Source organism: Pyrus communis, chromosome 17 (genome assembly GCF_041283825.1).
Source record: "Pyrus communis isolate YQ-2024b chromosome 17, ASM4128382v1, whole genome shotgun sequence".
In the NCBI taxonomy this organism is placed as follows: Eukaryota; Viridiplantae; Streptophyta; class Magnoliopsida; order Rosales; family Rosaceae; genus Pyrus; species Pyrus communis.
In genome coordinates this window covers 8426706-8449922 of record NC_142581.1, presented here as the reverse complement: position 1 = coordinate 8449922, position 23217 = coordinate 8426706, and the positions used below count along the sequence as shown (strand labels likewise).

Genomic DNA, 23217 nt, shown 5'->3' with positions numbered 1-23217 from the left:
AGGAATAAATTGGTGGTTTATGAGGGACCTTTCACTAAGGGAAGTCTTTGTTTTTGTGTGTTGACTGATTCGTTTTTGTTGTTTGATGAATGATATGATTGTAGTTACTACATTACAGGTTCGAATAAGAACCCCACAAGGCACCCAACAGGATGAGCACATGAACTACTCATTCAGATTATCGCATCATCTTTAAGACAATAGACCAGTTCACTAATGAAACCAAGAAAGAAAGGAAACGAAAAGCCATAAGTAAATTTAAATTGTAGCAAAAGCTATTTCATTACCTTCATGGCCAGTTCACAAACTGGGAATCCAGATGAAGTAGTTTTACGTCTAAGCACTATGATGTTGAACATAGATATATCAATCACAGTAAGAACTGAAAGTTTTTTTAACCTGATGCACCCAACGATAGATCTTGTCCCAACCTCTAATGTTACAGACAATAGAGGTTTAACCATATAATGCACACCATGGCTCCCGATCGTCTTTTGATTTTCTTGTTGGATTCCATGTGATCTTGTCTCTTGAAAAGGAAAGGTTCAAAGTGCTTGCTAAAAGTTCTCCAATCTCATAAAGTATCTGAAAAAGAAACCATCTAGAGTTAGACAATATACGTACACTCGGGAAACAGACAGATTGATAGAGAACTAAAGGGAAGAGAAAGAAACAAGGCTAAGCGACTTACTTTCAGCAGTGGAACATGGAGAAACTGAGCATACACTATTTTTCCCATTCATCTCTTGAGCAAATCGTAGAAATACAAATTACTATCCTATCATGGCCTCCAAACCCTACTTGAATTCAACCATATGTCACAACAATTCTAGGTAAACTGAATGTTGACAGTTGCATTAGATAAAGTAATAAAAAAGCTGTATACCTGAAACTCTTCTTTATCAGAAATGTGACCTCTTTGCCCGATAAGAACATATATTGGCAACTTCAAAATACGGACCAACTGAAGAAAGCAAGCCAAATGTTCATGATGGCGGTGGCTTCTGGGTTTTGGTTGCCATAGCCTTGCTTATGGCTGTTTCTGAACCAATCTCTATACCATAAAGTGAACATTTGCTTTCAAATTTTGTTGCAGATTTACTTTCCCCCTTTAGCTTGGATGACTCTAGGAAAAACGGGGCAACGACTGTAGAAACTGAGGATGAATTTCTATAATACCGCAGGCTAGTATTGGCGGTTCATATTCCATAAGCAGCACAGGCACCTGAAAAATAGAAAATTGAAGAGAAATTTATTATAAAGTTCCCCTAATTTGTTATCTTCAAGATATGTTAGAAGATAAATACAATAGTTATTCACTCTGTCCTAGTAACTCAAGCCCAACAGCAATAAATTGACAAACTTCAACGCAATATCAAAGCTGTTGGCTCACATCCTAACAACTAAAGCATTTCAGAGCAGTGGTAGATCGATAAACTTTATGAAAAACAGAAAACTGCATAAAAAAAATAATGTGGAACCTTCCACTGTTAGCGTCACACCATGAGTTCTGAAACACAAAAGGAACAAAACTTTTACAAAGTAATTTAATGGGTTTCTACCTCTATGGGCATAGAAACCAAATCTACAAGCATTCTTTGAAAAACGCCTGCAATAAAGTCCCTTTAGACCTCACAGATCACTCACAATTTCATAAAACTGAGTCGATTTTATACCCCACATGGTTTTGAAAAACTAACATCATTTTCAATTTCAATCACACACAATCCAAACCCCAAATTGTCACAAATTTCACTTTCACCATAAAAACTAGAACACGTTCCATTAGAAAATACACGACCCATTTCTCAACACCCAAATCCCACATAGAATCTAATCTATACTAATACAAACCGGTTTCTGGGTCCTAAACAATTCCATGAGAGACAGAGGGAGAGAGAGAAGGGGAACCTCATATTGGCCCTGGGGATCGAGGAAGTGGCGAAGGATTCCAGAAACTTTGCAATTTTGGATTCCATAGAGCTCCAAAGAAAGCTCGAAACTTTCTTCTCTGCAACAAATTGGCGCATCGAAATCAATCGATATAATATGAATTTGATCTCAAACTTAAAAGGGTTGATAAGAAGAGATCTTACACAGTATAATTGCTTGGACTTGGGCGGAAAGCAGCTGAGATGGCTTCGCCGAAGCCCTCTGAGTATCTCAGCAGAAACACTACCTTCGAACCAACCTTCATTTTCTTCCTGCTCTTCCTTCTAACCAATAGGAGTGCCACTTATTTTTTTTTCTTTTTTTCTCTATTTCAATTTTTTGGTTTTTTTTTTTGTTTTTTTTTATTGTTCCAAAAATGCCATGGCTTTAGGTCGGTTTTGCACATACAATGAAAACCGCCGTCTAAACTATCAATCCGAATGCTGAGGGAATGGTTCATGAGCTTCTTACACCATATGATCGTCACCTTCCCGCCAAAATGTCGCAATATTTGCAAGGTAGGCGCAAGTCACCGTGCTTTGTGCGGTTTTCGTTGTCACAGGGTCGTCTGTGATCTTCTCTGCAAATGGTGGAGGGTCATATAATGATTGACCTCGTATTGATCGACTCAAAGACTGCATCTTTGCAAATGTAGATGCTTTCTCGAAACAATAATGCTAGAGTCGCGAAATTTGTTCACCAAAACCAACGTATACTTCCTATAGGAGTTGATGATCTGAAAAAATTATAATAATATTGCGGATTGAGGATAAGAAAGAGATGTGTAATGTTTAAGGTTTGATCAGTAGTAATTTAATAATTAAATATTTCTTGCCACCTCCATTTTCATGTGCTACAGCAACAAATATGTAAAATTGTTGGGTTAGCAATCATTGAATAGGTTAGGTAAAAAGTTTCACATTGAAATTTTTATTTTTTATTTATTTATTTATTTTTTTTGTTTCAATTCTGGATCTTGAAACCTAATGCTAATGAGAATGAAAGGGGATTGGATATTTGGAACTTACAACTTAACCTCTTGGGATCTTTGGGATTCTTGGTGCCTTTGGATATGGCCTATTGACATGGATGGAGATTGATGAGAAACTGGTTTGACAGAGAGGAGAGAGAGAGAGAGAGGGGTTGGTGAAGAGAGTGACCAGGAAGATGCCTGAGAAAATAGAAACTTTGAACTTAAAGATATGGTGCAACTCTGTCCGAGTAGAGTGCAGTACTGTTGGAAAGAGCAAACCCATGACTGCCATCAATAGCAATCCAGAGTTCACTCCAGAAGTTGCCTGAGAATATAGAAACTTTGAACTTTAGTTGCGAGAAAAATATATGGAAGATCGAATAAAATAAAATAAAAAAAATAAACAAAGCGCTCTTTTTCACAGACGAAATGTACCTTGTTGAACACTTGCTCCCTCTGTGAATGCACAAGTCCACCAGCAAAGATTGCGCATCCAAGCACGAGCAACATGTTCGATAGGATTGAGCCTAGTAAGGATTGTTGAATAACATGAATCATGCCTCTTTTCAGAGCGTAAATTGATATTATCAATTCTGTTGCGTTTCCAAAGGTGGCATTTAAAAGACCTCCAACTGCAGAATTAAGTCATAATTGGAGTTATGGATAACATTTTTGGATCAACAAATGAATACTAATTGTAAAGTTAGTGTGACCGCTTTCAAATTTTAGGGTTAAATGTGAAAGGAAGCATGTGATGCAGGTGAAGTACTGGTCGGATGAAGATAATTTTAGAGTGCTCAAACCAAACTTAAAAGCTTTATGAAGATTTATGGAATCTTGCATTGATCAGTGACTCAAACTGGAAGCTTTATGAAGACTTTATGGAAATAGAAAAAACGGATATTTGCATTTACAACATGCTTACCCGTTGATATGGACGTCCGTCTCATGTGCATGCGGATTAAACCCTAACAAATGTTGTTTTCTAATACATCAAGTTAACTGGATAGTTGTGAACAAAGAATACAAAGAGAACGCAGAAATCTTACTCTGTTGCATATCCTAATCGCTCAGCCAAAGGTATGATTCCCAACAAGCTTAAAAGAAAGACCCAACCCTGAAACGCGTTAAAAAAATCAAACAAACTAGGCATACAATCGTGTCATGATTCGAGAGATTCGCACGCAGAAAAAGATAGTCACATGATGGCCTGTTAATTTATCAACCACGATTGCTCAAGGGCCAAAAGGCATGAGCAAATTAATTTTAGCAGAGGAAACTACAATCCTGATTCTATCGACCACACTATTCTTCATGACATGGGGATTGTTCGGGCGAAGATTTCTCTGGAGAGGGCTTCTCGGCACTCAGCACAGCTCCCCAAGGGATTGACACTTGCGATGTGTAGTCGAGCTCTTGCTTGCTGATGTACTGCAAGAAGAAAACAAAGTTAGTTCTGATATGTGCCTTTGTGGGGCCTTAGGTTTAGGCCTTGAGGCTCGCAATCAAAACTAAGTACTAGGCGTGCCACTGCTATCTCAGTATAGCAGATGTAGAACAAGATAATGTTTAGTCGATTACTTGCGCCCCATGTTACTCGGACTTCTTGTTATAAAATGATTGTCGTGGATGTGTTAAGTCCACATTAAGTTCCTTTTCTTACCTTGTGACAAAGGACTTTTAGTTCATAATCTTGTACGTTCGAATGAAGGGAGTCCATATCCCCTTAAGCCATTTACTTGGTTCCAGATTGGTCTTTAAATGAAAGCATATCCATTAAACTAACTGGATCCAGGTGCAAATCAGGTTCTTAAAGTAAGAAAACTGATGGGTATGATTTGGATACATGATGGAGAATACATTAAGTAGTAGATCTATTAACTTAGAAAACAAACAAAGAGCTTTGATCAAGATTTCACATCATCAGGCAAGGTTGAACCTCTTGCGGTCACTTCTCTTTGAGTTTACAGGGGCTTGTATGCTAAAAAGGGATGGATGGTAAACAAGTTTACACAAGGGAATCGATACGCCACTAGGGGTGATAGCAGAGCTTTAAACTAGACAAAAGATGGCTTTTGTGGGGAATGATCTTGAAAGTGATTGAGATATGGGCTAATTACAGCTTTTAGATACAAATCTGGCTTGAGAGCAGAGTTTGTATGTTTGTTTGTTTGTTTGATTGGTTGAGTGTTCTTGTCTCTGGGGCCTCTTCCTCCTTGTATAGACGAATTAGCCCGACTGTTATGTCTTTGCATTTGCCCGAAAGCAACTTGGAGGGTAGTAAGTCATCAACTTTTTATTTGTATTGCCACTGAATAGTGCTTTCTGGCTGATTGTGAGTTAGTCTCCATCACTTGGTATTTAATGCATAGGTATATGGCCTATGTATTAATGGGGAAACGCTAATTTGTCTCTGGGCTTCGTGCTAGGCTTCGGGCAAGTCTTCTTTTAGTTGGCATCTTTGGGCTTCTTCACACTTGCAGCCCAATGTTCAAATATTAACCCAAACAAGGACAATAGTCATTTGCACCACCAGAATATAGAGCCCTGAGGGGAGCCTCGTCCAATGAATGTTTCTCTTCCCCAACTAGGCTCTGATCCTCGAACTCAAACACTGAGTTGGGCTGTGTTGATCCCATCTGTGGAGCCGAAATCTTTGTTACCAAAGATTATCACTGCTGCCAAAAGAAAATGCCTTTGATACCATATACAGCTAAAGAATTTAAAGCCGACCTCAGCATGGGAATTTATTTTTATTGTGCTGAATCGTTGTTCCTGCTATTGTTGTCGTTGTTGTTGCTATTGTAATGGTTATCAGAATCCATGAGGTGGAAGTAAAAACTCTATGCCAAGAAATCAACAAGAATTCCATCCCCAAACACGCGCATCACTGCTTCATCACATTCTCCACAATCAACACACATACATATAATAATAGAAATCAACGTGAGATCCAATGACAAAAAAAAAAAAAAAAAAAAACACGTGAGATCCAAAAGTTTTATGCCTATACACACACATATAATACACATAACATCTATGCATATACTCTCTACCTGTTTTTAATAAAGACCATATTGTCGACCTGGGCGTAAGCAAGTTCGTTAGTACAGCAATCTCCCCTTTTGCACCCAAATTCGACTTCAAGTACCCGTCTCCATTCTTTACTCTAGATTAAAATATCCCTTGAATCAAAATAAATCCCATATGTTTTTTTTGTCAAGAACATGAATTTAACAACCCGAATAAAAAAATATCACGCATCAACATACATATACATGCATATATATACATAGATATGTATATGAATTCTTTACCTGTTTCTAATAAAAACCTAATGAAATTTTGGAAAAAAAACCCCAACAAATAAAACAAGAACCAGAATAATAGAAAATAAAGAACTAACCTTGTGGTGTAATGGAATTGCATATATATATATATATATATATATATATATATATATGCGTATTTATATATAGATTCTCCAATGTGAACCCTTAAAAATCAGACCCAAAATAACATGCATGAATATGTTAGTAACAGAAATGTAAATTTTGTCTAGAAGAGTTCTGGGATTCCTTCCAAAGTAAACAAAAAGAATGGAAGGCAGAAGATAAAAACAAAGGAGGTAGCTATTAAGTGCAAATTTGCCAATAGATGGTTTTGATAGAGAGAAAATTAAACAGGTTTGACAGATATTGATACGTGAAATGTGATCCAAAGCCATCCGAGGGAAACCGCCATTTTCTCCCCAGCAAATGTCAGTATCTCTCCTTTCCTATTTTCAGACATGGAAATGCAATGATTTCTTTCTTTCCTTTCTTTTCTTTTTCTTTCAATTGAATCACTTTAATTTATTCCGTTTTCATAGCAGAAAAAACGTTGCACCCTTGACACCGACCAATCCCGCCACTCTCAAATTGCCATATTGAGCAGTTTTGTTTTATATATTTTCTATCAATATACAACGATATCTTACATTAACAGCTAAATTTTTTGGCAGAGCCACATAATTAAGCAACCATAATAATTTTGTATCGATCATCTCGTTATTCTTAAAAGTCGAACACATACATTTAATTCACAGATGTAGAGAAATACTACTAAAATGTAATACTATTGACCAAAATATATATATATATATATATAAACCTTATATATAATCTTACCGGGAAAAGGTTTAATGTCACACCACATTCCGTGCTTGACTCCGCCGTAGCATGATATTGTCTGCTTTGAGCCCCGACCACGCTCTCACGATTTTGTTTCTGGGAAGTCGAGCAGAACTTCCCAATGGGTCACCCATCTTGGGAATGCTCTGGCCCCTTTCTCGCTTAACTTCGGAGTTTCTATGGAACCCGAAGCCAGTGAACTCCCAAAAGGCCTCGTGCTAGGTAGAGATGAGAACATAGATATAAGGCTTACAGGATCCACTTCCCTGGACGATGTGGGATGTTACATTTAATCTGTCTTTTATAAAAGATTTAATTAAATGCATAAATCACAATGGTCAGTTACATAGACACAAGGCATGATTTTGGGAAAGTCAGCAACAATGTTTTAAAAAACATGCCTAACATGCCTGAGGTGCGCCTAGGCAGCTTTAGAGGTAGAGTAGAGGTGAAAATGCCTCAGCCTAGTGTGAATAGGCGAAAACTCACCTAGATGTGGGCAAGGCACACCTTAGGGCGTCCTTTCTCTTATTCGTGCCACACCACTAATGGAGCAGCACTGCCACCATCCAGTAAAAGTGAGAGTCATGGAGAATTTATTGAGGGAAATAGAGTGTGTTGGGGATATAGGCAGACCATATAAATGTTGTAAAATGAGTGGATATGAATGAAAGAGAGAGATATAAGAGGGTAAGCAAGAGTGAGGGAGAGTGTACCGAGGGAAAGAGTGGGTAGAGGTGTATGTGGACCATATTAATATTGTGAAATGAGCTAATATGAATGAATGAGAGAGAGAAGAGGGAAAGTGAGAGTGAGGGCAGTGTACTAAGAGAAAGAGTGGGTGTGGAATGTATGTAGACCATATTAATGTTGTAAAATGAGTTCATATTAACGAAAATAGAGAGAAGAGGGAGTGAGAGTGGGGGAGAGTGTACCGATGGCAAGAGAGTACGTGGGGATATATGTGGGCCATATTAATGTTGTAAAATGAGTGGATATTAACGAGAGAGAGAGAGAGAGAAGGGCAAGTGAAAGTGAGGGCGAGTATACTGAGGGAAAGAGAGTGGGTGGAGAATGTATGTAGATCATATTAATGTTGTAAATGAGTGGATATTAACAACGGAAAGAGATTATTTGCTACTATCTTTTTTGTTATTGTTTTTCAATGTATGTGGACCATATTTGATGAATGATTTCTTTTTCTTTTTTTGTATGTATGTGGGTTAAACTTGTTTATCACTTGTGCATTTTTGAATGACAATGGATATTTGTTTACAAAGTATTATATTATATATATATATATATAATTATATATAATATATATTAAAAAATTAGGTCTCATAAGGTTTCATCGCAAAGCTTTCGCCTAAGCGGAGCTATCCATGAAGCGCCTCACCTATGCCGTTGCCTTTTAAAGCATTTGTCAACAGTTACCCTGCATTTGGGGGGTGAGTAAAAACGTAGTCAAATATTTGTCTCAAAATTATGACGCAAGTGCTTAAAAACATTTAACCATGCACTCGAGTTCTTACAATTAATTCTACCCTTCCCTAATTTGTATGTAAAAGAAAATAATAAAATAACAATCAAATATCACATCATTCAAAAATTTTACTTAAACATCTTTTCAACAATTCAATGTTTCATTTTTTTTCAGTGCCTCCAAAAACAATATTTTTTTTAGGGTGAAGTTAATATAATTATCCAATTTAGGGATAATTTTAAAATGGTGTTAATCCTTTAAAATATTCCAAAAAAATATCTAACATTATAAAAATTGAACATATATTAGGTCATAGCGCTAAGTGAGAAACTTGACAAGAATTAGAGCGAGATTTTACCTTGACGTCATTTATAAAGCTCTAACTCCCCAAATTGCTTCCTTTACACTAGACAAAGTGAGCGTTTAATTTGGCTAAAAGGGCTCAAATTGAGGATTCATAACTCTAAAATGTGAAAAATTAATTATCTTCAATATTTGTCCATATCATTACTTAACATTGATGACATCATCACTTAACGGTAATGATGTCGTCACTTTGTGCCGGTGACCAAACGAGTGTCTACATTTACAAATGTTAGATAGTTATTTGAAATATTTTAAAAGGTTGAGACTAATTTGAAATCACACTAGAGGCCCTTATGATGCAAATGGTTGTAACCGGAGGCATTCCATCATCTTTTATGTTACACCCCACCCCCAATTATTTTGTAAATTTCATAATTTCCCCAAAAGGTTTTTGGAAGTTACTTTTTGGTCCCTTATCCTAATCTAATCTGGACCCTTTATCTCGACTTCTCTTATCCCCCACACTGCGATGTGGCAAACACCCAACTCCCATTCTCTTTTTCTTTTCCCGATCTCCCTATCTCTCTCACTCTTGCAGTCTTTCTGTCACTTTCTATCTCACCCCTCCCTTAACACTCCCTGTAATATCCCACATCGCTCAGGGGAGTGAATCCTTTAAGCCTTATATGTATATTCTCATCTCTACCTAGCACGAGGCTTTTTGGGAGCTCACTGGCTTAGGGTTCCGTCGGAACTCCGAAGTTAAGCGAGTAGCGCGCAAGAGCAATCCTATGATGGGTGACCCATTGGGAAGTTCTCACATGAGTTCCCAGAAACAAAACTGTGAGGGTGTGGTAGGGGCCTAAAGGGGACAATGTCATGTTACGATGGAGTTGAGCCTGAGATGAGATGGGGGCTCGAGGCGAGATGTGATAATTTGATATCAGAGCCAATCCCTGTCCGGAAGTGTGCCGACGAGGACGTCGGGCCCCTGAGGGGGGTGGATTATAACATCCCACGTCGCCCAGGGGAGTGGATCTTCTAAGCCTTATATGTATATTCTTATCTCTACCTAGCATGAGGCCTTTTGGGAGCTCACTGGCTTCGGGTTTCATCGGAACTCCGAAGTTAAGCGAGTAGCACGCGAGAGCAATCCCATGATGGGTGACCCACTAGGAAGTTCTCATGTAAGTTCCCAGAAACAAAACCATGAGCATGTGGTAGGGGCCTAAAGTGGACAATATCGTGCTACAGTGGAGTCGAGCCCGAGATGTGATGGGGGCCTGGGCCGGGATGTGACACTCTCCTTCTCATCCGTGCCCTCCCTCTCTGCAAACCCTCACCTCCCTCACCATCATACCACATAACAACAACTAAACACCATCATCACCACCCCTGCGAACTTAAATTCGAAGAAAGAACACCCCAAACCCTTATCTTTCTTTCGGCCGATACTGTTCATTGTCTTCCCTGTCAAGTTTCGTGATTTTCCAACATTGGTAAGCTTCTAAAAACCCTTGGGATGTGTTTTAAGGTTAGATCGAAACTTGTTTTAAGTTGTGTATACATTTGAATTGTAGAAAATAGCTCTGGGAAGCTTTTCCAAATTTTCCAGTGAGCATCGCCCATTTCGAGGCATTTTCAGCCAAAACATTGCGAGTTGACCGGCGTGAGATGTATCAATCTCTTTGTCTCGTCGAGAACTACAACTTTCATTATTTTTCTTTTCACTTGATTTCATCAAGTAACGAAGAAGTTATGAGCATTTGAAAGTAGCCCAGAAACTGGCCAAAGTGTAGCCTGAAAACCACCTTCAACCCAGGCCTTTGGGCCGAGTTACCCAGCCAATTAACCCCAAAACCCAACAGCCCAACCAAGGCCTTTGGGCCGAGAAACCTAGGGCCCTTGGCCCGCTAAACTCTTAACCCAAGACCAAAAAGGGCTTTGGCCCATGAGCTTTAAACCCAACCCAAAACCCTTAGAATCTAAACCCTTTGGATTGAGACCTTCAGGCTATTCACCTAGGGCCTTCGGCCCAATTAACCCAAAACCCTAAACCCAATACCCTTTAAACCCTAAAACCTATTGGACCCAAACCTTTTAGGCCTAGACCCGTTGACTTTGACCCGGTCAACGGTTAGCATTGACTTTTTCGAGTTTCGTCTGGAACCTCTCATAGGCTAATTTCGACGTCCTGAATCCGTTTTTGATGTCCATTTTTCCAAATTAAATCATTTTAGTAGAGTTTTATTAATTGTACCCTTCATGTGCTTAGGGGTAATTATCTGTGGCGTTACCATCTTCGCTAGTTTGCATGGTTCTTCGGCGGCGAAGTATCTGTGAGTGGACCCTTTCTAAAAATGCATGTTTTAACAGTAGTAATGCATACATGAAAAGCATGATTTACTGATTACATTTTATGAGACAACATGCTTATTGAGGCTATTTTGAATTATTACTATTTTTCCTATAACTCGTGTTCTTTATAAAATATCTGATGGATGACGATATAATATTTAGAACCCCTCTTTATAGTATAGATGATGGATGAATTTATATTATGAAGTTACTTTTCAAATATATGTATGTTCAATGGTTTTGTACTTACCTAGTGGTCCCTATTCTGCTACGGGGTGAGTGATATATTCCATCACATGCGAGGTTACGGTGTTGGCATAGGGCCTGAAGAAATAATCTCTAGCTACGGGCTGAGAGACATAGAGTTGGCATAGGGCCTGAAGATGGTTTTCCTCTAGCGTCGGCCTAGGGACGGGGAGCTAGCACAGGGCTTGGAGTGTGATTGGACATTCACTAGCAATTACTATATACGAGATATGTTTTGAGACATTGCACGACATGCTAAGGTTTCGGAAAACCTATTTTATTTATCATGCTATATATGTTTTCATAAAACCTGGGGGTTAGTATGTTGATAATTGTTTTATTATATCTATATCAACTTGGTCCACTCATGTTTGTTTTGCGCCCCTTTCAGGACTAGAATCGAGGCGTACAATCCTGGTGTCAAGGCACTTCCGCATCGGCATCTTCAAGTCCTTTCAGTGTAGGACCCATCCTTTTTTTCATTCAATTTTATATTCTTTTTTTAGTGTTCTAGTTAGTGGTACGCTATGAACACGTTCCTCGATTGCATATTAATTACTTTTAAATTTATAAGTCTTATTTAATTCTTGTTCTCAGCATTTGCATTCAATAAATGGCTTTCGTCGCCCTCAAGTGTCGGCTAGCACATGCCTATCCTGGTATTCGCAGAATATCAGGATCAGAGCGTGTCATCTTAAATATGCTTATGGTTATATTCGTAGTAAGTTACACAAAGGAATCATACTTCATTTTCTATAGTGGTTTTCAGTGGTTTTCAATATGCTCTTCCAATATGTTAAGTGGAGTACAATTAGTCCCACATAAGGATTATGGGAATGGTACAACTCAACAACCTTGGTAAAGGCATGAATAAGTGCATAACCAATGATCTCTTCCATTAAACATAAGCAGATTCTACAGGGTTGATGTAAGATCCCACATCGCCCGGGGGAGAGGAGGTGATGTGCCATATATGTACATGTCCACCTCCGTATAGTGAGGCACGTTTTGGGTGGAAACTCAAGAACAAATCCATAAGGGAGTGGTCCAAAGCGGACAATATCTTACTATGCGGACTGGGATGTGACAATTTGGTATCAGAGTCACTCCCCCGTCGGAAGTGTGCCAACGAGGGTGTCAGGCCCCTAAGGGGGGTGGATTGTAAGATCCCACATCGCCCATGGGAGAGGAGGTGATGTGCCTTATATGTACATGCCCACTTCCCTATAGTGAGATGTGTTTTGGGTGGAAACCCAAGAACAAATCCGTGAAGGCGTGGCCCAAAGTGAACAATATCTTACTATGCGGACTGGGATATGACAGTTGAGGTTCGAGAAAACTGTTCCTTATTCTTATCAGCCAAGGAGCTTCAGTCATCAAGGATTTCCTTTCGTACATCACATTAGGACCTTTTCACTTCTTGTGTACAAGGCGGACCGTGAGGATAGCCGAAGTAGGCGCCCGCTTGTCCACACTTCAGAGGGCCCTTAAATTTTTATTTAAAATAAATATATGTATAATTTCTTACAATTCAAGCTCAATAAAAATATCAAAAAATAAAATAAAATCATAGACAATTGAAATAGAAATGGTTGAAAAATTAGATTATGTAAACTTAATTAGTACATTTGCATCTAATAATCGACATGTATAATATTGAAGTAAAGTTTGTATATTTTTTTATATTAATTTTAATGATAGTTAATGTAGAAATAGATTTTGTTTCTCATGTATTTAGCAATTTTTTTAATACATATCAATGTACGAAGGATCAAGGACAAAAAAACTCTTAAGGCCTCACTTCGAAAGCTCGTCTAGGGTCCCCCAAATTCTTAGGGCTGCTAGTGTAGTTTTGTGGAAGGGGTGTATCAATGTCATAATCTTGAACCATGTTAGCGTTTCAGATATCAACTCTGTGAACATGGTGAGATGTGAGGTGAACAATTTGCAAAAAACTTTATTTGAGAGAGAAGTAGAGAATCTACAGAGCAAATTCCTGAGGTCTCTTCCTCAGTAACTACATCGTAGTACCGTGAAATGTACATTACATGAACATAAGACAGAACGGCTCAAAGTACTTGCTAAGTTGCTAGAGCTGCATCTCAGCCCAGTAACTCGAAAGAACCTTCGCTCTCGGCATTAAACGAGTGGAAAATAAGGAGGCGGCTAGATTACTGTTCCACTAGGAATCAAGGCATCCTTGATCACTGTGACAATCCCGCTCTTTATGAAATATCCCTCTGTTTCTCTTGCTGCTTCTTGCACATTGTCACTATTGACAATCTGCAATTCATACTCGTTGATGGTCAGTTTCACAAAGAATAAAAATGTAAAATGTTTTGAGTGATCGGCTAAGAAGAATCAAAAACTGTAAAAATCATATTAACATGATACAATCCTTACCTTAACATTCTCTCCAATACGCGCATTCCATTATAGCTCTCCTAATGTGGGAATTCTTGCCAATACCAATTGGAACGCTGCCCTTCGCAGCTAGGAACCTCCTGTCAGCATCAGTCTGGGACAGTTACAACAATTGCAACAATATAATCTATCCAACCCATAGAAACGTCAAATGAACAATGACAGTATTTCTAAGGAAAGTCCATTCATCTCTATAAGAGCAGCTCCAGCGAGAGGAGTTGCTGGAGGGACAAGCTGAGGAACAGTGGGTTATTGCCCGAGGGAGGAAGTCCAGCGAGAGCAGGCCCAAGCAAGCGGGCCGTGGATTTGTGCTAGCCCGAGCGCCCCATGGCCATTTGACATGGGCTGACGTCAGAGAGACGTCAGCCGCGCTTTTTTTTTTTTTTTTCTATCAGGCGCATGGACTTCAAGCTCGTGTGGGCGCGCGTAATCCGACATAAAATCAGAAATTGAGGCCCGTGGCGCACTCAAAAATCTTACCGTTGGAGAGCCACGTGGCTTCCCCACGGCCGTTGGATTACAACGGATATAATTTTGGACTACTGGATTTCCAACGGTTAAAAAAAAGAAAAAACTTCATTTAATACCAATCTTTAGATCTGAGATCAACGGTCCACGATATTAGACTTTAAAAATAAAAAATAAAAAGAAAAAACAGTTAAAAAATCAAAAATGTTACCATTGTGCCATGTGGCACAATCTGGAGTGTTGGAATTCAAATTGGTTTAAATCCAATGGTATAGATTAATTAGGTGAATAAAAATTAAAAAAAATGTAAAAAAATTATTAAAAATCTGAAAAAAAAATTGAAAAATTAAAAAAAAATGATTTTACTTTTATATAAATACATTCTTATTATCTTCTACCTTACACCACAAATTTATATCTTCTCAAGGTTTCAATCCAATTTCATATATTGTCAAGTTTGAATCGAATTTCATAGTTTTATATATTTACTTTTCTATAAATTCAACATATATTGTCAAGTTTGAATTCAATTTCATACTTGTATAAATTTACATTTCTATAAATCTAATTTCATATATTGTCAAGTTTCAATCCAAATTTTTTCCAAGAAAATGACTAATGATGTAGGTACGAATTGGACGCTTATTGAAGATGTTACGTTGTGTACTAGCTAGATTGAAGTTACTCATGATCCGATTTCGGGTAATGAGATGCAGTTGAGAGAAATGTGGGGTCTTATTCACACCAATTATCTTGAGAAAATTGCTGGGAAAAGAACCAAAGAATCTTTGTCCAGTTGTTGGAGACTACTGACCACCGCCTCCAAAATGATACATTTTGATCATTTTCTGTCCCCATAAGCGACTTGCCATGCACTTGGACATTTTTTCCAAGTCTAGTGCATACAGTCAATGCTTCCAATCATCCTTGGAAAACCTCGCATCTCCTCTTTCTTCAGAAGCCTTTGCAAGTCTATCTCAGTAGGTTTCTGGAGGTACTCTGCGGTGTAGATAGATTCGATTGCCGAGCAAACCTCATCAGGGACTCAAGAATGGTTGATTTTCCCATCTTCGCTATCTTGTCCACTTGGTCTGCAGATGCTCCATATGCAAGCATCCACAAGGCAGCAGTAATTTTTTGCTCAGGCAGTAGACCCATAGCACCAAAAGCATTCGGCTTTTGCACAAAGTAAGAATCATGGTTGCAAACAGCGCCCATGATTTTTTTGAACCATTCTAAAACGACGTCTAAAGTACGTATTAAGGAATGCACTTTTATGGACAAAATAATCATCCAATAGATCCTGACCTCGCTCTGCCTGCTTCTATCAATGTTTATAGCGCGGCTAGGCCTGCAAATCTGAGCCACAGCTTGGATGACTCGACGGGAATGTGAGGCTCTTGCCATTCTTGATTCGTCGGCTCTCCGTTTATGCTCCTCATCCTCTTCTTTCTCATTTTGGGCCGCATGGCGTTTGAACATTCCTTCTGATTGGTTAAACAATTCTTCCTCTTGTTGATTGATTTCCCACATCATCATTGTAAGAAGGAAGCAAAAACTATGAATAATGATAGACATGTAGGTGAATAAGGAAGCAGAAACTATGAATAATGATAGAGATCTTGAGAAAATTGGTGTGAGATTTATGAGGATGGATGGTGGATTATATGGAGGATTTAGAAAGGATTAGGTTGTAGATAATGTCACGTGGCATGTTGTCATTCATTAAAAATCTGGTGGAAATCTATCATCAAAGATTGTAAACACATTGTGACACGTGGCGCGATGTGATTGATTAAAAATCTTATAAAAAATCCATCACTAATAATTGTCTTTTCGCATAATGACACGTGTCGCAACAAGAACGATTAAAAATCTTATCGGAAATATCAATAATTGTCTTTTCGGATAATGACACGTGGTACAACGAGAACGATTAAAAATCTTATCCTAAATTACTAATAAAATTATTTTGAATTATTTTATAAATAAAAAAAATACTAATATTTTATTGCTATTGTCTTTTCAGATAATGACATGTGGCGCAACGAGAACGATTAAAAATCTTATCTGAAATTACAAATAAAATTATTTTGTATTATTTTATAAATAAAAAAAATATTAATATTTTATTGCCAATTGCCACGGCTATTGAGTGCAGGGGTGGAGATGCAAAAGACGATTACTGTTCATCAAGGGCAGTTACTGTTCACTGAATGAATAACATAGTGAATTGGACAATTGACCACGCTAGAACTGCTCTAAAACAAAAAGTTGTTTATACAGTCATGTCTTGACTTCAAATAAAAAGCAGCAAGTGCTCAATCTACAGCAGGTTTTACCTCATAGTAGTCAGCTCTCATGAGTAATGTGTCTTCAATGACAGCACCCTCTGCTATGCAAGACCGAAGCCCAACGACTGAATGGTGAATTTTACAGTTCTGCATTTATGTAAAAGATAAGGTTAGGTTAAATGAGCAGGACCGCAATAGGTTTTACCGATCCCTGTTTCTTGCAACTATAGCACATAGATGCAAGTTTTTCTGAAACTGAACATGGGACTAGGATATGACACCATAATGGAACAATTTGGCAAAATGCTGAATTTTTCTAGAAAGAACTTACCTTTATTACACATCCCTTGCCAATAACACTATATTTGACATCAGCGTCAAGCATTTTGGGATAGAGGTAAATACCGAGGTTGGGTGTATATTGGGGATGAACAATAAAAAAAGCTACGGTATAAAGTTCAAAATTAGGCCGAATTACTAAATCCACATCAAGCTGATAGCATAACATACGAATTGGCCAAACAAAACAGGAATACAAACAAGTTATAGAAAAAAAGGTACCAAAAATCTGGAACTGGTTTTTTGGTTATCCCCAAGTTTGCATTGTAGAAAGTTGAAAGCCTCAATGGTACCAATATCTTCCCAGTGGCCATCATACAAATAAGCTTGAACCTGTAGGCATTAATAACTAGTATTCCGGGGGGCTGAATATCCGGATGAAGGGTAGTGGGGCACAAAAAGTATGGAACTAGGAAATATTTAGCAGATCATATAAAATCAATTTAGGACATTATCTTTTTCAGTACAAAGGGGTTCGTTTAGTTTCGAATGAAAGATATTTGCAATTATGTAATACCAACAATTATTCCAATCTTTTCCACCTCTTTTGATTGATCTTTCTTAGAAATTACAGAATAAACTATATGAATGAAAACTTACCCTCAAACCTATGGAAGTTGCACTTGGAATAACTTCACTCCCGAAATTATTTGCACCAGGAAACTTGTCTCAAAATAGATCTAACATGACATTTTTGTTCACAACAGATATACCCATGCTGGCAATTTAAGGCATCTCTTTAGCTCTCTCATCATCAAGACCCAGGATAGTAGTATCAACCTATATAACAAAAACAGAAACAAGAACATTTTGCATCACTAATCAATCACACACCTAAACCCATAAGCGATCGAAGTTCACAATGAAACGAATATGTAATGCACTAAATAATGTAAAACAACCTCCATGTGGATTGTTCACCTTCATAGCTTTGAGTTGCTCCCCTTTAGGTTTCTCAGCAAACTTCATCAAACCGAAGGCGGTAGCATGCTTCTCATCCATGGGCAGAGCAGCCACAGTGATGTCTGCATACACCTGAATAAATCTCTCATAGTCCATCCGATACAAGTGGTCCCCAACAAGAACCAAAAACTCCAACACATTGTGCTCCTCAAACAACCACAAGTACTGCCTCACGGCATCAGCGGTACCCTATAAACCACCAAAACCAAATATCCAACTCAAAAACCAATCAAAACCCAATTTCCAACACAACCCCGCAATTTGTAAACAAGCTTTTAATCACCTTAAATCAATTGGGATTCTCAGGGCTCTGCTGGGCAGCAAGAACCTCAACAAAGCCTTCATTTTTGTAGCCACCCATGTTACTAGCATAAGCACGAGAAAGATGGCGATTGGGCGAATCAGAATTGAACTAGGTCAGCACATAGATCTTGGACACATTACTGTTGAGGCAATTACTGACTGGGATATCTTGGACACATTACTGTTGAGGCAATTACTGACTGGGATATCAATCAACCTGTAGTTTGCTCCCAATGGAATAGAATGCTTCGCACGCTTCTTGGTCAATGGGTAAAGCCTCGTCCCAACTCCCCTGTTAAAGTTGTTAGGATTTTCTTAGCCACTAGGGTTAGACTTCCTTGTTTTCAGGTCTACTTACGTAGTTGTTAATAATTGTTGTTTTTAAGGAACAAGTATTGTTGCACGTTTAGTTTAAAGTCTAGTCAAATACCACGATTCTAGGTGTTGTAAAATCGTGGGCTATTGCATTTCCATTCCGTTACTTTGCAAGGTTTTAAGAAGCCATTGCTATCTTTGAATTCAATAAGAAATTCTCCTTGCAAAGCAAGTGCATATCAAACTCCCTTTTACTCAGTCTCTTGTAGATTTTCTGGTTCTAACATCTGGTATTAGAGCCCCACCACGGGGCCTAATCAAAAGTCTTAAAGTAAACACGGTGAAAAGGGGTAACAATATGGCTGGTGAAAGCAATTTTGTGCAGCCAGCCATTCCTAAGTTCGATGGGCACTATGATTATTGGAGCATGCTCATGGAGAATTTTCTGCGATCCAAATAATACTGGGGTTTGGTGGAAACTGGGATCCCTGCAACTGCAGCAGGGGTGGATCCTACAGAGGTACAGAAGAAGACAATTGAGGATCACAGGCTAAATGATTTGAAGGTGAAGAACTATATGTTTCAAGCCATTGATCGATCGATATTGGAGACAATCTTGAAGAAGGATACAATGAAGGATATTTGGGACTCCTTGAAGCAGAAATATCAAGGCACGGCCCAAGTCAAATGTGCACAGCTGCAAGCTCTTTGCAAAGAGTTTAAGGTGCTTCACATGAAGGTGGGAGAGTCGGTGAATGATTACTTTGCACCAACTTTCACTATTGCCAACAAGATGAAAATTCACGGAGAACAGATGGGTGATGTGGTGGTCATTGAGAAGATCTTAAGGTCCATGACTCCAAAATTTGATTACATTGTGTGCTTCATTGAGGAGTAAAATGATATTGACAGTTTGTCCATATACGAACTTCAAAGCAGTTTGCTAGTTCATGAACAAACGAATAAGTAGGAATGTGGTGGATGAACAAGCATTGCAAGTCACGAATGAAGCTCAGCCAGGAGGACGAAGTGAGGGTCATGGCTCTTATCAAGGAAAAGGAAGAGGACGAGGCCAATTTATGTTTAACAAATCCACAGTTGAGTGTTACAGTTGTCATGGGATTGGCCATTTTCAATAGGAGTGCCCTAAAAAGGAAAAGCAAGCAAACTTTGCTGAGACAAGTGAAGAAATACTACTCATGGCTTATGTGGATGACAACAAAGCTAGAAGTGATTGCGTATGGTTCCTGGATTTAGGGTGCAATAACCATATGTGTAGCAAGAAAGAGATTTTCTATGATCTTAATGAAAGCTTCAAGGATTCAATCAAATTGGGAAATGACGTAAGCTTGAAAATACAGGGAAATGGCAGAATTCGAATGGAGATAGATGAGACCATGCACGTGATTACTGAGGTGTTCTATGTGCCAGACTTAAAGAACAACTTACTGAGCATTGGGCAACTACAAGAAAAGGGTCTTGCAATTCTCATGCAACACGGAACTTGCAAGATCTTTCGTCCTAAGAGGGGTTTAATCATGGAAACTGCCATGTCGCACAATAGAACGTTCATTATCATTGCTCGATGTTAGTCAAAGGAACAAACGTGCCTTGTCTCCCTTATCACAGACCAATCCCAACTTTGGCATTGTCGATATGGGCACCTAAGCTGGAATGGTCTCAAAGTTCTTCAACAAAAGAAGATGGTTGAAGGTATGCCACAATTCATAGCCCCTCTTAAAGTTTGTGAAGATTTCTTGGTGGGGAAACAACGAAGGGACTCAATCCCAAAGGAAAGCATATGGAGGGCATATGGAATTCTTCAGTTAGTACATGCCGATATTTACGGGCCAAATCAGTTAGTACATCACCTTTATAGATGACTTTAGTCGAAAGACTTGGGTGTATTTTTTGGTGGAAAAGTCTGAAGCTTTCGTTGTTTATTAAAACTACAAAGCTAGGGTTGAAAAAGAAACAGGAGCATACATAAGGGCCTTTCGCACTGATCGTGGAGGTGAATTTACATCACAAGAATTCACTAATTTTTATGGTGTGAATAGGATTCGAAGACAACTGACAGCTGTATACACTCCCTAGCAAAATGGAGTTGCCGAGAGGAAGAATCAAACAATTATGAACATGGTTCAAAGCATGCTTTATGGAAAGCACATTCCAAAAAAATTTGGCCTGAAGCAGTTAACTGGACTGTGCATATTCTTAATAGAAGCCCCACACTTGCCGTGAGAAGCAAGACACCAGAAGAGGCATGGAATGGAGTCAAATCATCAGTGAGTCATTTTAGAGTTTTTGGATGTATCTCTCACGTCCATATACCTGATAACAGAAGAGTAAAGCTTGACAACAAGAGTCTGAAATGCATTTTCTTTGGGGTGAGTGACGAGTTGAAAGCTTACATATTATTTGACCCGATTTCTTAGAAAATAATTGTGAGCTGAGATGTTGTTTTTGAAGAAGATCAAAGTTGGGATTGGGAGGCTTGTTATAAGAAAGCCATTGTGGCTAACCTTGAGTGAGAAACAGATGAAGGAGAGGGTACAGAAGTTAGTGACAATGAGGAGGAATCGGAAGCTAACAACACTGAAGAAACAGATTATGGTGTTGCCCAAGAAGACTCGTCCCATGATGAAACTGATGAAAACTCACCCCATGAGGCATGAACACGAAGACCACTAGCATGGATGAGAGACTATGAGAGTGGGCAAGGTCTTTCCGAGGAAGAAGACTTAAACATTGCTTACTTGGCTTTGTTCACTGACAGTGATACTATATTCTATGAAGATGCAGTAAAGAATAAGAAATGGAGGCAAGCCATGAACTCAGAGATCGAGGCAATAGAAAGAAATGATACGTGGGAGCTTACAAAGTTACCACTTGGCAACAAAGTTATTAGGGTGAAGTGGGTTTACAAGACAAAACTCAATGAGAATGGAGAAGTAGATAAGTACAAGGTGTGACTCGTTGCAAAAGGGTACAGTCAAAAGTATGGAGTAGACTATGTTGAGGTATTTGCACCTATGGCTAGGCTAGACACCATTCGAGTTGTGATTTTGCTTGCTGCTTAGAAGGGTTGGATGATCTATCAATTAGACGTCAAGTCTGCTGTTTTATATGGAGAGATAAATGAAGAAGTTTTTGTGACTCAAACTCTTGGTTATGAGAAAACAGGACATGAACACAAAGTGTACAAGCTTAAGAAAGCCTTGTACGGTCTTAAACAAGCTCCTCGAGCTTGGTACAGCCGTATAGAGACTTATTTTGCCAATGAAGGTTTCAAGAAGTGTCCATATGAACATACTTTGTTCATCAGAACAGAGGATAGAGCTAAAGTTTTGATTGTTTGTCTTTATGTTGATGATCTCATATTTATTGGAAATGATGAAGTTATGTTCAAAGATTTCAAACGGTCCATGATGATTGAATTTGATATGACTGATCTCGGAAAGATGAAGTATTTTCTTCGTATTGAGGTGTTGCAAAGGCCATATGGTGTTTTCATTGGGCAATGAAAATGTGCATAAGAGGTGCTTGACAGGTTCAATATGGATCAATACAATCCAGTGAATAATCTAGTAGTTCCTGGGTTTAAACTCATGAAGGACGAAGATGGAGTAAGGGTAGACAGTACACTCTACAAACAAATTGTAGGAAGCTTTATGTATCTAACTGCTACATGTCCTGATATGACATTCATAGTTAGTTTGATCAATAGGTACATAGAGCCTCCTACTAAGATGCATCTACAGGCGGCAAAAAGAGTATTAAGGTATGTGAAGGGAACTATTGGCTTCGGGGTGTTTTACAAGAAGGAAGGAAATCAGGAGCTTCTGGGTTACACAGATAGTGATTACGCAGGTGATCAGGATGATAGAAAGAGCATTTCGGGATATGTCTTTCTGATGAGTTCAGGTGCTGTGTCCTAGTTTTCAAAGAAACAGCCAATGGTCACTTTTTCCACCACTGAGGCTGAGTTTATTTATGTAGCATCTAGTGCTTGTCAAGCTGTCTGGTTAAGGAGAATTTTAAAGGAACTTTGTCATGATCAATACAAATCTACAATGTTATATTGTGACAACGTATCAACTATCAAACTCTCAAAGAATCCAGTCTTGCATGGTCGTAGCAAACACATTGATGTTCGCTTTCACTTTCTTCGTGATCTTACGAATGAGGAAATTGTGGAGTTGGTTCAGTGTTCAACACAGGAGCAAGTCGCAGATATTCTTACAAAGCCTTTGAAGCTTAATGTTTTCTTGAAGCTGTGAGGTTTGCTGGGTGTTTGTTCTTATCCAGCAATAAATTGAATGACAATGGCATTCAGTTTAAGGGAGGATGTTAAAGTTGTTAGGATTTTCTTGGCCACTAGGGTTAGACTTCCTTGTTTTCAGGTCTACTTACGTAGTTGTTAATAATTCCTGTTTTTAAGGAACAAGTATTGTTGCATGTTCAGTTTAAAGTCTAGTCAAATACCAAGATTCTAGGTGTTGTAAAATAGTGGGTTATTGCATTTCCATTCAGTTACTCTACAAGGCTTTAAGAAGCCATTAAATTCTCCCTGCAAAACAAGTGCGTATCAAACTCCCTTTTACTCAGTCTCTTGTAGATTTTCTGGTTCTAAGATCC

General features: G+C 38.6%; 2 pseudogenes across 2 annotated transcripts; both read right to left on the bottom strand.

Annotated features, from left to right (window-relative positions):
* Positions 1-263: 263 nt before the first annotated feature.
* LOC137707551 (uncharacterized) lies at positions 264-5633 on the bottom strand (annotated as a pseudogene). Its single transcript, XR_015958454.1, has 4 exons — positions 2097-5633; positions 1912-2011; positions 887-1225; positions 264-585 (listed from the first exon to the last, which is right to left on the bottom strand). The product of XR_015958454.1 is annotated as an uncharacterized LOC137707551 (transcript).
* A 10899-nt stretch (positions 5634-16532) lies between these two features.
* Positions 16533-18863, bottom strand: LOC137707636 (glucose-1-phosphate adenylyltransferase small subunit, chloroplastic-like; annotated as a pseudogene). The gene is made up of 5 exons (XR_015958125.1): positions 18832-18863; positions 18242-18401; positions 17917-18147; positions 17596-17775; positions 16533-16803 (listed from the first exon to the last, which is right to left on the bottom strand). The product of XR_015958125.1 is annotated as a glucose-1-phosphate adenylyltransferase small subunit, chloroplastic-like (transcript).
* Positions 18864-23217: the final 4354 nt, after the last annotated feature.